General features: G+C 40.8%; 1 long non-coding RNA gene across 2 annotated transcripts in view; it reads right to left on the bottom strand.

Moving 5' to 3' along the window:
- LOC121136651 overlaps positions 1 to 17,757 on the bottom strand; it is a 31,209-nt gene that overhangs the window by 11,286 nt on the left and 2,166 nt on the right. The gene's annotated exons all lie outside the window — the stretch shown is intronic.

Genomic DNA, 17,757 nt, shown 5'->3' with positions numbered 1-17,757 from the left:
GTGTGTGTGTGTGTTGTATGTGTGTGTATAATATGTGTATGTGTGCATGTTCCTACACGTGGCACACACATGCCACAATGAGTGAATGCCACCGCACTCATGTGAAGCCCAGAAGACCACGTTTGGGTGTTGGACTTCCTCCTTCCACTTGTCTGACAGAGAGCTGCTGTCGTGCTGGCCAGGCTGTCTGGCCCGTGTGCTTCTAGAGTGTCTCCTGTTTATGTCTCCCATCTCCCCATGGGGATGCCCTAGGGTTTCATATGCTTACCCTGCAGCACTAGGTTCCACATGGGTTTGAACTCGGGTTGTCAGGCTTGCATGGCAAATGCTCTCACTCACTGAGCCCTCCCCCCAGCCCTGGCATTCCTTTTATAAAGGATACAGATCACCTTCCAAGTCTTGCCTCCAACACAGTCACTTGGGTGGGAGAGGCGGATAGGATTTTGTTTGTTTGTTTGTTATTTTGTTTGTTTTTTGAGACAGGGTTACTCTGTGTTGCTTTGGAGGCTGTCCTGGAACTAGCTCTTGTAAACCAGACTGGCCTCGAACTCACAGAGATCTGCCTGCCTCTGCCTCTCAAGTGCTGGGATTAAAGGCATGGGCCACCAAGCCCGGATTAGGTAGGGGGTGGGATAGGATTTTAACATAGGAATTTCAGAAAGGAAATGAACATAGGAGTCTGAATTTTGCACCACAACAACCTCTGACTTCTCTGTAAAAGGCAGCCTTTGTCTTGCTTCCCTGTGCTGATGTAAGCTCTGTTGATTGCAGACCCATGAGAAGTCATCAGAGGCAGCTTCATCCGCATCTTCTGCCAGGCTTCCTCCCTGAGCCAGACTCCACAGAGAAAGCAGAACCCTGGGCCTGGAGCCTTGTGGTACTTTCATGATTGCCTCATGCTTGGTAGCCTTCTCTGCAACAAAGGCTATAGTTGAATTGTCTGAGGATGTTAAGAAATCCAGCCCCAAGAGGAAGTCTACTGTTGGTATCAGAACAATTAGATATTTAAAGTTTCAGACTTCACAATTATTAATCAGCCCAGGAAACCAATTACGAAGGGTGAATGGATGCTGTCAGACTAGCTAGAAGCTTAATTTGTCAGTGAAGATGCCTGAGGAGCTGACTCCTGCATTGCTGCTGTTCTAAGGGCTGAGAACTGGTATTGATCACTCATCCTCCTCAAGCCTGCCACAGCTGTCCTTTGCTGTTTTGATCAAATACTTATCTTTGGAACACTGCTCTTGGACAGGCATGTGATAATGATTTTAGTTATTAAGGAACAGTGGGAGCCAAGTGTCATGGCGCACACCTTCAATCCCAGAACTTGGGAGGCAGAAGCAGGTGGATTTCTGTGAGTCAGAGGCCAGCCTGATCTGTAGATCGAGTTCCAGAACAGCCAGGGCAGTTACACAGAGAAACCCTGTCTCAAAAAACAAATGAAAACAAACAAAATAACCAAGAAGCAAAAAAAAAGAAAGAAAACAGTACTTACCACAATCATTAAAGGGATAAATAATACTATCTTTCCAGATAATACAAGCTTTTAGACCAGATGGACTGAGTTTGAATCTTGTTCCCATTGCTGATGAGTTTAGATTGGTTTTTTCTGTATGGGATTTGTCCCTATGTATCAAATGGGAGCAACCACTGTGTCTGCACTGAAGTATTGCCAGGAAGACTGACTGGATGCATGTACATTTTAATTGTGCTGTGTTTTGCTCAGTGTTTGGCACACAATCAATGGTAGCTATTTATGACTGCAATTATTTTAATAATTATCATTTTAATAATTACCACTAAGTTTTGTCTTGTGAAGGATCATCTTTGAAAGCCAGGAAATAAGAGAAAGACATATTCTCATTAAGTATGTCCCTTGAGAACCTATCCATCACCTGTATTCAGGCATCTGTACTGGCCTACCCTTGGGGTTCTGATGGATTTGTCCTCAGCTGTAGTCACTAAGAGCATCACCTATGAACATTCCCTTTTAAAATGTGCCTTTTCTCCCTCTCCCTCCTTCTCCTTTATTCCTCCAATACCTCTCATGTGTCAATAATATATGATAATAATATATATGCATATGTACATATATATATATAAATAAGTACAACTAAGTGCTTAGTGTTGCTTATGTGTACGTAATTTCAGGACTGACCACTTGGTATTGGATGACTATAGGGATCTACCTAGGGAAGATGAATTCCTTAGTTGTCTAGAGTTCTTTCTTTAGGGGTGAAGTGTTATAGAATATTATTTTAAAATGTGGAACATTTCTTTATGCTGTGGAACATTTGTTTAATGATGCAGAGGTGTGCTGCAGTCTTATATGTTGCATTTGTTTGACTCTATAAAGCTGTGTTACCAAACACCTGATTGGTCTATTAAAGAGCTGAATGTCCAATAGCAAAACAGGAGAAAGGATAGGTGGGGCTGGCAGGCAAAGAGAATAAATAGGAGAAAAAGAGAGATATAGGAGCAAGAGAAGGAATGAGCAAAAGATGGAGAAGTGAGAAAAGAAGGGGCCAGCCACCAAGCCACATAGTCAGACATGGAGTAAGAAGGAAAGAAAAGTATACAGAAATAAAGAAATGTAAAACTCAGAGGCAAAAAGGAAATGGGATAATTTAAGTTAAGAAAAGTTGGCTATAAAAAAGCCAACCTGAGGTCGGACATTTATAAGAAAGAATGAGCCTTCATATACTTATTTGGGAGCTGGGTGGTGGACCCCCCAAAGAGTAAAGAGAATTTCACCTTCCATGCCTATTGGTATTGTTCTTATTCAGGTCTTGTTTAGGCAGCCATATTGCTGAGGTTTCATGGATGAAGCTTCTCTCTCATTTCTAGGGGATGATCTCAACAGACTTCTTGGTTCTCTGTCTCTTTTCCTCTTCCCTAATGACCCTCTTCCTAGATGTTCCCTAAGTCTAGGTGCAGGAGCTGTGTTGTAAGTAGATCAATTGGGGCTGAGTACTTCATGGTCTGTTAGTATCTGCACTTTGCCAGTTGTGATTATTTTGTAATCAGTTCCATCTGTTGTAAGAAGTTTCTTTGGTGAGGGTGACAACCACACTGTTTGTGGGTATAAGAATAATGTAGGATGTAGTTAGGAATTAATGGCACTAGCACATTCTCTTCTGAGATCCATGATGCCACTGACTCCAGGTAGCTGGCTAGGTTTCTAGTACCTACTGTTGATCAGGCAGTAAGTCTAATTAGACAGCTGGTAGTTACTGCCAAGATGTAAGTGTGCTAGCTATTTTCATGTCAACTTGACACAAGCTAGAGTTATCCAAAGGCAGAGACCCTCAATTGAGAAAATGCCTCCAAAAGATCCATCTGTAAGGCATTTTCTTAATTAGAAATTGATGAGGGAAGACCCAATCTGTTGTGGATGGTTCCATCCCTGGACTGGGGTCCTGAATTATATAACAAAGCAGGCTGAGCAAGCCATGGGAAGCAAGCCAGTAAGTAGAATCCCTCCATGGCCCCTGCATCAGCTCCTGCCTTTGGGTCCCTGCCCTGTTTGAGTTCCTGTCCTGACTTACCTCAGTGATAGACTACAATTTGGAAGAATAGGCCAAATAAACCCTTTTATCCCCAATTTGCTTTTTGGTCATGCTTTTCAACACAGCAATAGAAACCCTAACTAGGACAGTGTCACTATTGTATTGTATCCGAGATTAGCTCAGACTTAGGACATAGCCAATGATGATCTTGAATCCTGATCACCTTGTCATCACCTTTGGGTGCCAGGATTACAGGTAGATACCACCATATGTAGTTTACATAACACTGAGAATCAAACTCAGGCCTTCCTGTACACTAGACCAACACTATATGAACCAAGCTATAGCTCCAACACCTTGTTTCTTTGAATGTTGACTCTAGAGCAAGATGCAGCCTCTGGTATACAGTTAGGATGCTCATTGTCACTGCAGAGAGTAGACTACTTCGTACATAAGGTTGACAAGTCAATGTATATTGCCATTAATGGTTGCCTAAGGTGCTTTGTGTGTGTGTGTGTGTGTGTGTGTGTGTGTGTATCTGAGTATTTTGGCTGCTTGTATGTGCCTGACAGATGTCCATGGAGGTCAGAAGAGGGGTCAGATCCTTTGGAACTGGAATTATGAATGGCTGTGAGCCACAATGTAGGTACAGGGAACAGAACCCAGGTCCTCAGCAAAAGCAACAAGTGCACCGAGATGTCTTGTTTTAATTGATTGCTTTGTATCATTCCCAGCAGCACCAAGTGACAAATTTCCCAGGTTTGTAAGGAATTAGACTACTTAACTATGTTGGTTCCAAGCTCAACTTTGACAACTCTACCAGTCTTGGCCAACGTGAACTCTGGGGAAACGCCTCCATCATCACACTGCCTACTTCAAGCCATCAGCCCCAGGAATGGGAAAGAAGGGATGAACAGAGATGAACTGACCTCTGCATAGAAACAGCTTTGCAAACTGGTGGCCCAAGGGCCAAACCTAGCTCACAGATGCATTCTGTTTAGTTTACACGGGGTTAACATTGATTTTTGAATTGGCTACCATCATTTAAAATCTGAGGCTATCATTTTAAAATTGGAGTTTCTGGCTTCTGAAGAGTAAAATGTTTTGGCAAGCCTCGCCTGTGCATCTGCACTCTCGTGGCTGTAGCTGAGATGAACTCCCACTGGGTCAAAGGCTGGCCTCCACTTTACCTCGTTCCCCCATTCCCTGCAGTTTCGCTTTGCTATATTTATGTTATGTGTTTGTGCTTTGTTTACATCTGCATGCTACTGAATATGAAACATGATTGTGCTATTTCATTGTTATAAACTTGTTATTCCTTCTGAAGTAGAGAGAAAAATAAAATTTTCTGCATATCCAGATCTTTATCCAAGGCAGGGAAACAAATGACAACATGATTTGGCACTTTAAGAAGCATCTTACACCCATCTCCCTTTCATTCATGTGATGTTTGGCTGACAGACAAACAGGGGACAGTTCCAATTTTTAAAACAATGAAGCTTCCCTATACATCTTGGTCCAAAGTGGTTGTCCTCAACTCTGTTGTGTCCTCAAGTGCCCAACTAGCTCCAAATCTTCTCCTGAGACCCCAAAACTGAGGGTCACTGGCTGACCCTAGCAAAGAGCTCTTGAGGACCCCCACCTCTGTGGTAGGTGACCTTGGATACATTAAGCTGGTAAGTTAGCCTCGAATTGCCAGGCATCTGCTGTCTAGCCCTTAACTCTAGACTCTGTACCATGATAACTCTTACTTAGTTGTCCCCTCCCAAACTCAGAGTTACCCACTCAGGGAGCATTCTTGAAGGCTGATGAGGTGTCCCTCCTCGAGGGGACTTCACTCCAGCACCATGTGTAAGGCCTTGTTTGCTGAACATCTGCTGTGTACCCATTCCCTCCCTGTTCGTGTCACAGTTCATGGCACATGGTGAAAAGTCAACCATTATTTGCCGAGTGAATGAATACTTGAATGAATGTCTTTGAGTCCTTAAGCCATGTTGCACACTTCTGGACTATAAAGTAGCAGGGTCACACTGGTCCCCAGATTCTTTCTTCTATAAGTGTCTATTGCCCTACTGCCAACCTTCCTGTGTGGAACCTTCTTCAGAAGACAGGTAACATTTAAAACCCACAGCCCTTTTCCTGAATGGAAATCCAAAAGTGCCTCTAAGTTCCCATATATTCCACAGGAAGCTCATAACAGACTTTGCAGGAAGAGGTCTGGGGTGTGACCTAACTCTGAAGATGCCTGCAGAATTTTAGGCTGGAGTTGGGACTAGACCTGAAGTAGCTTCTGCATCTGATTCCATTCCTTTCCCTGTCCCACGGTCCTCATCTCTCAGCAGCTTCTCCTGGGAGAGCCTGATTCTTGGACCTGGATCTCTGTCTGGAAGAATTCCATTGAAGAAAATCAACAGGAGAGCATTTTTAGCTGAGGCTAGAACATTATTACCACATCCACTGTACAACAAGCTGCCTTCTGTTACAGCCTCATTGGGTCACACCTCAAGGGACAGCACAGCTCTAAGAACACTGAGTGTCCCCGAGATGCCTTCTGACACTACTTACTTATCTTGTCTCTTTTAGAATAAAAACGCAATACAAATATAGACCATTAGGAAATAAGAAAATTCTATAGGAAATCAATGGCCTTTTTCTCTGAAGTCTCTGAGAAGGTTCCAATTCAGGAATTCCTTAATGATAAGGCTTCCGGTGGAACTTTGAAGAACTGTCATTGCACGTTTTTTCCCTAGGACCAAAATAAAGGACTTATTTTGAGAGATCCATGATGGAGTCTTAGCGCTTGGAGGCTTAATTGGAGAAACAATTGATTTCCCCATTAATATTTTAACCTCCTTGAACGATAAGAACGTAACGTCTAACCTGGTTTTTAAAATACTCTGCTTAAAAACTGTCAGGCAAGTTCACATTTGATTCAGTTGAGGTTGGTGATAGAAAAGAACAGGCCTGGGTCTGAGACTAGGGTGGAGGCTGACTTAGTAAAGTCTTGGCTATCATAAGATTGAAGACCTGAGTTTAGTCCATAGGATCTATGTAAAAAAGCCAGTCTTATTGATGTGTGAGCGTAATCCCAGCACTGTGTGGGCAGAGACAAGTGAATGCTTTGGGATCGCATTACGGCCAGGTAGCTTAGTCTCACTCATGAGCTCTAGGTCAATGCGACACCATGTCTCAAAAAAAGTAGATGTGGACAGCATTTCTGAGGAATGACAACTGAGCTTGTCCTATTGCGTTCACAAGTATATACACTTGTATGTATACACACACACACACACACACGTACACCATGAATCAGGATTCCTCAATAGTGGAAATTTGTACCTTTTGGGCTGAGTTATAGGAGATCTGTTGCATGCCTTGGAGAATGGTTAGAGTGGTTTATATCTCCCACTGCCTAAATTTCAGCAATACATCCCTGCTTGGACAGTTGTGCAACCAAAAGTATTTCCAGACACTGCCTGAGCTGATGATGACCCACAGGGCATGCAGGAGGACTGTGGCCAGAGTCTGAAGTCCAAGAGTCAGAGAGGCAAGATTCTTATCTCTATCATATGAGTGCAATTATCAAGGCTCAAACATGTCTTCTGGAGCCTAGAATTATTGATGGAACCCTCTAGAAGTTGACTTCTAAGTGACTGGTTGAGGTCTATTTCAACACCACATTTTTGTGGTTTTACAGCATCTCCCTCCCCTTCATATAAGAGAACTTAACCAGGAGGCTCAGTACTTAAGAAGAATGTTTTAAAATGTGTGCCAGGATTTATCCTGAAAAACTAAAAAGCTAACTAGGAAAATAGTCTAACTGCTGAGCTAATTAAACAGATTTCTCTCTAACACATGGGGGTCAACTTGTCTTGACTGACAGAACAAAACCACAATCACGCCAGGTCAGAAGTATCTGTATTTGGTCCTCAGAAACTTGAAGAGATTAAAATAAAAACAAGATGAGAATAAGCAGGATATACCATCTGTGTCCTAATGGTTTCTCATTTGGAATTATTTGCAGTAGGGAAGAAAGACGCAGAGTACAAATCTTTGAAATTCCTAGAGGAAAGAGTTATGAAAACTGTGTGGGTAGCTTCAAGGGCTGAAACAAAATCTTTTTAAAACTTGAATCCAGCCACCTTTAATCCCAGCACTTGGAAGGCAGAGGCAGGTGGATCTCTGTGAGTTCGAGGCCAGCCTGGTCTACAGAGCAAGTTCCAGGATAGCCTCCAAAACAATACAGAGAAACCTTGTCTCCAAAAACAAAAAAACAAAACAAAAAACCTTGAATCCAGAGTGTTATCACTGTCTCCTGTTGTTGTTGACAAATATGAGTGGCATGTACCATCTATAAAGCAGTCTGTGCTGTCCCATGCATTAAATATAATATATAATCTCAAAATGTGAGTCAGCAGAAACCCTGCCTTCTTATTAAAAATTCAGAGGAAAATCTAAAGGACACATGTTCTTGCATTGTATAATTTTGATCCATTAAGTAGCATAATGAATAAATTAGGTCATCTTCTTTGCCACCAAAAATTAAAAGGGGGCAGGTTTGTCCCTTGTCATAATTGCCACATAGTTGCCAAGGCCTAACCAAGAGTTCTTTTGACCTGTGCATAAGCATTCTGTCTGCCTTTGTTTCACACCAAGTGGACAGGAACATCTGCTTTCTCTCAAATGGATGGAAAACACACGCTGCTACTATGCCATTGACACCAAAAGTCAAAGATGTGGCATCCCTTGTTTGCTACAAGGCCACTGTGAGATTCTTTCTAGGCTCCTGTGATGGATCATTGTACATCTTAATACTTGCATGATCTGTCATGCTTGGCTCATTGCATTTGGGAATGAGTTTCTTGAATTCTGTTATGTATGTTTAAATGGTTAAATACCCATTTGTTTTGTTCCTGCTGAGGAGGGATCTATAGGACTCACCTGCTTGATTTTGGAACGTGCAAGACCAACAGTTAACTGAGCTGCCTGGTGATTGTAATTGTTCATGACCTTCAAATGTCAGGTTCTAGTCATTACATTATTTTATAGCTGAGTGATGGGAAACAAACATCAAGCAAAGAATTGCACAGATGGATGTGAAATTCTTGTCTCTTTAGAGTAGGGCTCCTGGATCATAGCAGCACCACTGTTATTTTGAAATGGATAGACCTCTTTGCTGAGTGGCCCCTCCTGCATCATTGCATGTGTTGCAGCGTTGCATGTACTGCAGTGTTTCATACACCGGGGAATCTCTGAGTTCTACTAGCAGGAAACTTTGTACCCTTTCTCCTCCAGAGTGATCCCCAAAATGTCTGTACAAATTGCCAAATACAAAAATTCAGTAAAAATGAGACCCAGGAGGGTGCCAAGCAGACAGAGATCATGCTATCACTCGGGCATATGATCGGATGATTGGATGGGGCCTGAATCCCTAAGAAAGATTTCTCTAGAGCTATGATCTGTGCCAAAGCCCCAATGATTCCTGAGTTAACTAATCAAAGACAGACATTCATTCATTATCTGAAGAAATACCTAGTAAATCCCTACAAGGTGCTGATGTTACAGCAGTAAATAAATGACCCCCCCCCAAAAATGAACCAAACCAAACCAAACCAAACAAAAAAACCCTACATGTTTTGAAGCTGCCCTTTACTAAGGAACTATAATTAAAGCCATGCAAACAAGCAAGGCAGAGAATGTTGGGTTTTGTTCCCCTAGGGAAAGCATGGAAATTTATTATCTGAAGAGTTGACCATTTTGTTAGTCCTGGAATGAAGAGAAAGAGATACCCCATGTCAAGAGCCTGGGAGAGCTGAAAGCCAGGTAGGGAAAACCAAGGTACTGTGTACAAAAGCTTCTCTAGGGAAGAATTTAATAATTCTCAGATCCAAACCTGAGGTATGATTCCATCCATGTGGAACCCTGACTGTACCACTGACAGCCAAAATGCAGAATTACTTAATGGCTCAGAAGTTACTTGAATGGCACCTATTTCTGAAATACATTTAGATCCAAGGGAACCTGCACCCACATTGCCACAGCAGAAATCAGAGATGCACTGTTAGCAGAGTGAGCATTGTCATGGTTTCCAGGGCACTTCCTTCATAATCATGTAAACTGAGCACTCTAGAAAAGCATTCACTGGCTATGGCTTATGGCTAAAAGGAAAGACTCTTAAAATGTCGTGGGCTATAAATCTATATCCTTTTGCTTAGAGATCAAATTTACCCATGAGATAAACAGCTCACAATTCCTGTTAACAACATCTACAAGATCGTTTTATAATGAGGTATGCAATTGACAAGATCATTTAAAAAGAAGTAATGTAGAAATGTATCCAGGGGCTGTGCTTTCTAATAAAAAAGTGCTTTCCATGATATACAACATTTAGCAAAGCTCTCTCCCTGTATTTATTTTTATTCAAATAAAAACAGTTTCCAAATTCTGGCTCCTCATACCCATGCCAATAATTCAGAGGACTCAGAGGTCATGGCTACTAGAGAGGTTCAAGTTGGAAATGTGAACTATCCTAGTACACTAACAAAGAAACTGCAGCTCAGAAATGTTGAATGACTCATAGGTTTTCAAGACAGTGGAAGAGAGAGCACTTCATGCTTTTCTTAATTGTCCTTGCTCCTGTTTCTGGCAACTTGTCACAGTCACAAACATTTGACACATTCTTCATTACTTAAAGGTTGGATTTACTTTAATCTAAAAACCACAACACAAGATGCCAATTCCTTCAAAAAAAGTGTTGTTAAGAGGCACAGTTTCAGAAAGGCAATGGCTACTTTCCACATCCCATGGAAAAAAAACTTCAGCTGGTATATACTCTTTGTGCATAGTACTGGGTTTCATGAGAACACTTTCATAAATCATATAATGTACTGAGAGCCTATTCCCCTAGCTCCATCCCCATCTCACTTCTTAATCCTCTGTGTTTTCCTAGGTTTGTTTCTACTTTGACGCCACAGATCGATACAAATTTATTTATCTATATAAAATCTTGAATCCATAAATTTAAAAAAAATTCATTCTTTCTGAGACTGGCTTGGTTCACAAAACAATCTCGTTTCATTGTTCTACAAATGACATAATTTTGTTCTTCTTTATGACTGAGTGAAACTGTATTGTGTATATATACTGATTTTTCCCCTCAATCTCCATCCCTCTGAGGAATCTCAAAGCAAGAACTTTAACCTTCCCTTCTGAAATATGTCATTTAAAACATTTTTCCATACTGAAGTTTTCCAGTAGACTCTGTGCAATGCCAGAAAGATTAAGAATCCTGGAGTAAGAAGAAAGTAGAAAATGTCCTTTACCTTGGCCCTGGATAAGAAAAATTACAAGCTTAAAACTTATTGTCGATGTTTTCATTAAAATTATCTCACTTAAATGTTTTGAAATAAAATAGTTAAGACCTTGAAAATGATGAACTGAAATGGACAAATAGAGTGTAGAACATCATCAACTGACTAAAGATTAAACTAGATTTATATCCATCACCCTGGATAAATCTTTATAAGGCTGTTATTAAATAAAACACACAGACTAAGGGATGGAATGATAGAAGCATGCATTTGCAAACTACATATTGCTATGTTAAGAACTATTCATGGATACATAAGTATATACACAATACTGGATAGATTCAGACAAATCCACGCTACTGGTTACTTGTGGGAAGTTGGAAAAAATAATATTGGGAATAGGAGAAAAAAAGAATGTTAGCTTTCTCTAATGTTTTACTTTGATCAAAAACAAATAAGGGGAAAGGGGAAATGTATAGCTCCATTAAAATAAGGTAAAATAAAATTTAAAAATGGAAAAGACACACACAAAAAACAAAACCAAAAAGAAGAGCCTAAGTGGTAGTTGTGTGTGCTTGCTGTAGAAAAACAAAAAAACTTTTTTTCTGAAAAGAAAAAGGAAGTAATCTCAGATATATCATGGAGGTTTTCAGTTTCTAAAACTCCTAGAAAAATTTATCTCCACTGTTTCTCAGAGTGTTGGGTCCTGGCAAGTTTGCTAAGTGTTTTGTTTGCTTTGGCAGCACAAGCTAAGGGCCTGCAAGGCTCAGCTTTTACCATTATTGATTCATGGTGTGTTCCTCTTTGACCATTGCTGACTCATGGTGTGTTCCTCTTTGACCATTGCTGACTCATGGTGTGTTCCTCTTTGACCATTGCTGACTCGTGGTGTGTTCCTCGTTGGTGGGCATCTACTACTTACACACTTTAGAGTAGTTAACATGCTACCTTTCTCTAAAATTGGCCAGATTCAACAAGCGAGTGGGAACACAGGGAAGCAGAGGTGCAGAAAGGTCTTGAAAGCACATGAGCAAAAGTGGAAACTAACTAGCCTCATCAACATTAGAAATGAGTTAGAATAGGTGATCCTGTGACTAAAGCACCATTCATTATAAATTGTGTGCTTCAAAGCCAATGAATATTGTCATTATTTTTTTAAACAATGCACAATGCTTGAAATCATGCAATTGGGAATATCACTTAAATCTTAGCAAGAAAACAGAAGCAGATGTTTGAATTAGAAAAGCCCTAGGCTAGAAGTCAAGCAGCCATGCTTCAATTTCCTGTGATATTTTGTATTCTTCTGCAAATTATCTCCATGTTTTGCACCTCAGTTTCCCAATTTTCAAAAGGAAGAGTTTGGTCCAATTTGGGTCCTTTGAGTCCTATCAGGACCACAGATAGCTTTTGTTTGACTAATTATTTTTAAATGACTTCAAATTAATTGCTGTCATTTAATAACCAGAGACTTAAAAAATAAAGCCCCAAATGTGGATTGCTATAGTTTTAATTGGGGTGTGGAAGATACTAGGTAGCAGGGGACCCTGTGGACAGAGTACATGTTTTTCCACTTGTGGTGGTCTCCACTTTGTCAACCTGACTCTCTTGGTTTAGTTGTTTTTGACATTATTGTGACAAAATAACAGACAGGAAACAACTTGATAGGGGAATGGTATTTTCAGCTTGCACTTTGAGGAGAGACACAGTCTTCAGTGACAAAGAAGGCACGGTGGCAGGAACAGGAGGCTGTTGGCCACACTGCATCCACAGTCAGGAAACCCAGTGAACAAGAAGTAGGGCTAGGCTGTGAAATTTTTCTAGGCTCCTGGTGACCTGCTTCCTGTACTGATATTCCCCATCCTAAAGCTTCCACAACTTTTCAGCACAGGGCCATCGCCTGGGGACCAAGCAAGTTTTCAAACACATGAATCTCTGGGGGACTATTTCTAACTCAATCACAACACCTGTGCTCCCATTGCTGTTTTTTTTTTACCTAGTCCTAAGCATCTGGCTTAGTCACCCTTGAACACAATGCTCTCCCAAATCCTCCAGGTTTTATCAGAGAAAGGGTGTTGGTGTCAGTCAACAAGGCATCTCAAATGAAACAGGCATAAAGGAGGATGTATCAAAGCCACCCAGACACTGGAAGACCCCTCCTGGCCATGTCAGAAGTTGCAAGAAAACTATGTTAAGCTGATGAAACTTTTAAAGAACATACCCTCCTTCTCTTTTTATATTATTATGCATGTTGTTTATACTAATCACCCTGCACAATGTAAAAGTATTACAATTGATGTAATCATATGTATCAATGACAGCCAAGTTGGTAGAACGTCTGCTTTGCTTTGTTTGTAAAGAAAACTGTAATTTTTTTGGTGATACCATCAGAAGCATCAAAAGAGATCACGACCTGTTTGTGGAAAACTAGTTCAAAATTCTAGAATAACATTAGGCTCTATACTACACACCTGCCACTCTTTGTTAGACCTTCCTTATGTGTTTCTGTCATCTACAATAGGAAAGATGACCCTGGAAGACACAATCAATGAAGTAAGCCGGGATCCAAAGGAAAACCACCCTATCTACATGCTCCTATGTGGAATCTACACACATTGAGGGCTGAAGCCGGTATCTCAGTGGTTAGGCATTTGCAAAGCATCTGCAGAGTCCCGAGTTTCAAGCCCAGCACTAAATGAGAAGCTGAAAATAGAAAAGCTCATGTTGAGTGAGGTAGATGCTTAGTAGGTAAAGGAGCTTGTTGCCAAGGCTGATGATCACCCATGTTTGATCCCAGGGACCCACATGGTGAAAGGAGAGAAACGACTCCAACAAATTATCCTCAGACCTCCACACATGTAATGTGGCAGTGCAAACACACACACACACACACACACACACACACACCGACAAAGTAAATAAGTGAATGTAATAAAACTTTATGTCACAGTGCTAGAGAGTGTAATGATGGTCACTAGCTACTAAGTTTCAATTAGGTAGAATTCTAGGTAGCTGGCGTGGTCAACCACCATGTACCATGTATGTCAACATGCTGTATGAGAAGATTTTGAATGTTTCACTTTATAGAAATTATAATTGAATCCCTGACTTGATCCTTAAACATCATATTCATGTACTGAAACATCATTTTGTCTCCCTAAGTATTACAATATCATTTTCAATTAAAAATGAAAATATCCCTTTAGAACTAATAGATTGGTGTCAAACAGTGACCTGGGTCTGAAATCTTCTCTCCAAATACACTCAAGCATGCCTACCAACCTACCCACTTAGATTAATGTCTCCAGATTTTAACAATTAGTGAAAAAACAAAGCAGAATGACAACAACAAAATCCTACCACACGGGCCAGAACTAACACTAGCCTGTAGTATCTCCAGGACAATGAGTCCTGCACTGCCACACTGAGTTATTCCTCTGTACAGTTTAGGATCTTTCGGATCAGGTAACACTCGATAGAATGGTAAAAAGAAAAATTGTGTATGTCTCGTGGAGTGTCCTTACCGTTTGCAGGGAAAGATGCTGCTGCCTGAGTACTCCGATGTAATATTTCATCAGATCTTCACTCTACTCTCAGGATAACCCATAAGGGGATGGATTGCTGCACTGGCTGCTCTCCAAGGCATTTCAACCAGTTAAGTAGCAAAGGAGCATTATTAAAAAGCATTTTCACATGTGAAGGGCATGGTGATAGGCCCTTAAAAGACAGTTATATATGCATTTCTCTGAGGTTCCCATTCGGTTATATTGCTTGCATAATGTGGAAGCAAGAGAGAGGAGCAGCCCAGTGGCTCATGCCTATGTTCACAGCCTAGCTAAAGAAATAGAATCACATTAGATTGAACATTATGAACTTGCCAGCATTTGATCCTGGAAAGCAATTTCCCATTACTGAACCTGATATACACCCTGGTTTAAACAGCATTATTTAAGTTTTCATATTCTGTTTTAATTTCAGGTCACCCCAGTTCATTCACTTAAAACACATATTTTTTATGTGTTCACATTACATCAAAGGCTCGAAATTAGAAATAATATTTTATGCGATATTTGAGTGTAAAGCACAACAGCCTTTGAGACCTTATTGGAAAGAAAAGATTTGGTTTCCTCTTGTTTGTGGAAAGGCCCTGAGGTTAATGGAAAGATGAAGCCATTATGACAATAAACACCTCCTATAGAGGCAGCAAGGAACAGCCTACCCTTTGTCAGTTACAATGTACATTAATGTCTTTGGGATGGAGGGTCTGTGTAGAGATTAGGTAGAAATGTATGATGTCTTCAAGAAAGGACACAGTGGTTTGGAGTATATTTTGGATGGCCATGAGTTTCCTTAGCAGTTGCTGCTACCTAAAGAGTGTTCTGGAAAGAAAACAAAGCAACTGACCTTGAACCAGAGTCACTCCAAGAACAGTTTTGGATATGCCCAGTATCATTATGGTTCTATCTTAATTTTGAGACAGAATTTTCTGTGGTAGCTCAGGCTGGCCTCTGACTTTCTCACTATCTCAGGCTGGTCTAGAATGACATTTCCTCAGGGATGGGATTACAGCTGTACACTACCAAGCCTGACCCAATATTTTAATTTTTAAGTCCTCTTGAGAACCTCCAAGTGGAGAGTTGCCTAATAATAACAGAAGTACCTCAAATGGTAGGGTCCCAGTCATTGGTACCCAGGTGGGGCCACCATGCTGAGTCACATAGACGTAGGAGCCAACCAAAGCTGAACTAACAGCTGACTGACCTCAGCACGTCGCATGTCCTCCCTGGTTCTGTCTCCTTGTCTAGAATGGGAACTGTGGGAGTGAATGCTTCCTAAGGTGTGTAATTAAATGACCTCCCACATACAAAGGGAACCCAAGTGTGGCTATTCTCATCACGTATAAATGGACACTTGCTCATTTGCAAGCCTTTAGCTACAAAACATGAGAGTGTCATGTGTTCTTTTATCCAAATTTGAGTGATCAGCAGGAAAGCTTTGAAAAGTGCTAACTTGCTAAAATTAAAATCTTGCTGCAGGGGGAGTATGACCTTCTTGTAACCTTGTCTTTCAAATTTTACATAAAGCAAACAAAAAAAGAAAACCAAAGAAGCTTAATTGGAATGGGTGAATAAGACACAGCTTATCAAAAAAGTATTTGATTTACATATGTGTTTGCGCATGTATTTTTAAAGTCTGGAGTATGTAGGTGAAAGGCGCTTATCTGGAGCAGTGAACCTGTGGGGACTTTTCCATTTCTATCACACATACTTTGTTGCATTGTCAAAAATATCTCTAAACGAGAGGCTGCAGATATGGTTCAGAGGTTGACCACTGGCTGCTCTTCTAGAGTCCTCTGGTCCATTCGGGGTACCCAAATGGCAGCTCACACCTGTCTACAACTTCAGTCCCAGGGGAGTTCTTCCAGGCTCTGCGGCTACTATGCATGAAAGTGGCAAATATATATATATATATATATATATATATATATATGATACCAATACACATAAATTAAAAAATCCAATGAGCATGTGTCTACCATCAATCCAAATAAAAAATACTTTTGAAGCGTTCTAATTTGGATATTTATATACCTTATTAACATAGTAGCTCAATTTCGTATCACACATACCAAAACATCCCTTTATGCTGTGAAAAACTAAGATAGGACTGGAACGGAATACAAGAAATTCCTCACACAATCTTGAGTCAAACCTGTTTCTTTTAGTGTAATGGAGTTGTTAGTTGGGCCTTGATTTTTCACCTGGACATTCTGCATCCAGGTTCTTCATGTTCACTGCTCTCATTTTGACCATAAATATTTGCCTCATGTCTATTAAATTACAACAAATAAATCTTTTATTGGACTCATTGTAATGTTTTTCCATCTCACCCAGCATGGAGTTACACATTTACCGATTTTATAAAAACTGCAAGAGGTGTTAATTATTTCTTGAAACACAAATGTTATTTTTATTATCTAGATGTTGTCCTGTTTGGATTATCTTACCATCCCTATTTATATTAGACACATTATATTTACATATTGCTTGTATATTTGAAAAGAAATACCATACAGCCTTTAATGATTTTGCCCCTCTTCTGTTTCCTCGACCATGTTTTTACAACTGCATCTTCTAGAGAACTGACTGGTCCAAACAAAAGGCGTGCTTCTTTGTATCAAGACTTGATTCCTTCACTGTGGCAGAAACAAACAGGAGCAAATTCGCATGGCTCACAGTTTCAGAGGGTCCATTCGGCCACGGTGGGAAAGGCATGGGGGGGAGGCAAAGCGATGCTCACTGCAGCATCACTTCACCAGAGGGCGGGAAAGCGGAGAACTGGGGAACTAGTCCAGGCTACTACCTTCAAAGACCCACCCCTAGTAACCTATTTTCACCAGCTAGGTCCCACCCTCTAGTCTTCTTCAAAATATCCCCCACCTAGGAGAAAACAGAGGCTCAAAACGTTAGCCTATGGTGGGGGGTATTTTTTTATACCCATTGAACAAGAGTTTTGTGGAACAGTTTGCAAGTTTACAGATGGTTACTACCTCCTCCCAGAGTCCTGTTCTCTGACTGTTCAGCTGACCTCCTGTTTTTCCTCAATAGAGGTCCAAAAATAGAGGTCTATAAACCCAACTGACATTGAATGTGCTCACAGTATGTTTAGAAGCTGAAAAAGTTAGGTGTGGACCTGGTTGTATGGGGCTTCTTTACCTTTGCAGGGGTAGGGGTGGGTAGTAGGGGATGGGGTGGGGAATGGGAAGGGAGTGAGATACTGTCACATGATCTGCTTACACAGCTCAGGTCTGAGAGGGCAAGTAATTACCACTCAACAAATGTTAGATGTTCATTCAGTATTTCCTATTTAATGGAAAGCAAACAGCCCATTCAGCACCAGAAGAAAAATTAATTAAAATTTACACCAGGCACGCATAATATCTG

This window comes from Mesocricetus auratus, unplaced genomic scaffold (genome assembly GCF_017639785.1).
Source record: "Mesocricetus auratus isolate SY011 unplaced genomic scaffold, BCM_Maur_2.0 Super-Scaffold_100676, whole genome shotgun sequence".
NCBI classification, from domain to species: domain Eukaryota; kingdom Metazoa; phylum Chordata; class Mammalia; order Rodentia; family Cricetidae; genus Mesocricetus; species Mesocricetus auratus.
The sequence above is the reverse complement of the archived record's forward strand: the minus strand, read 5'-3'. Positions and strand labels throughout refer to the sequence as shown.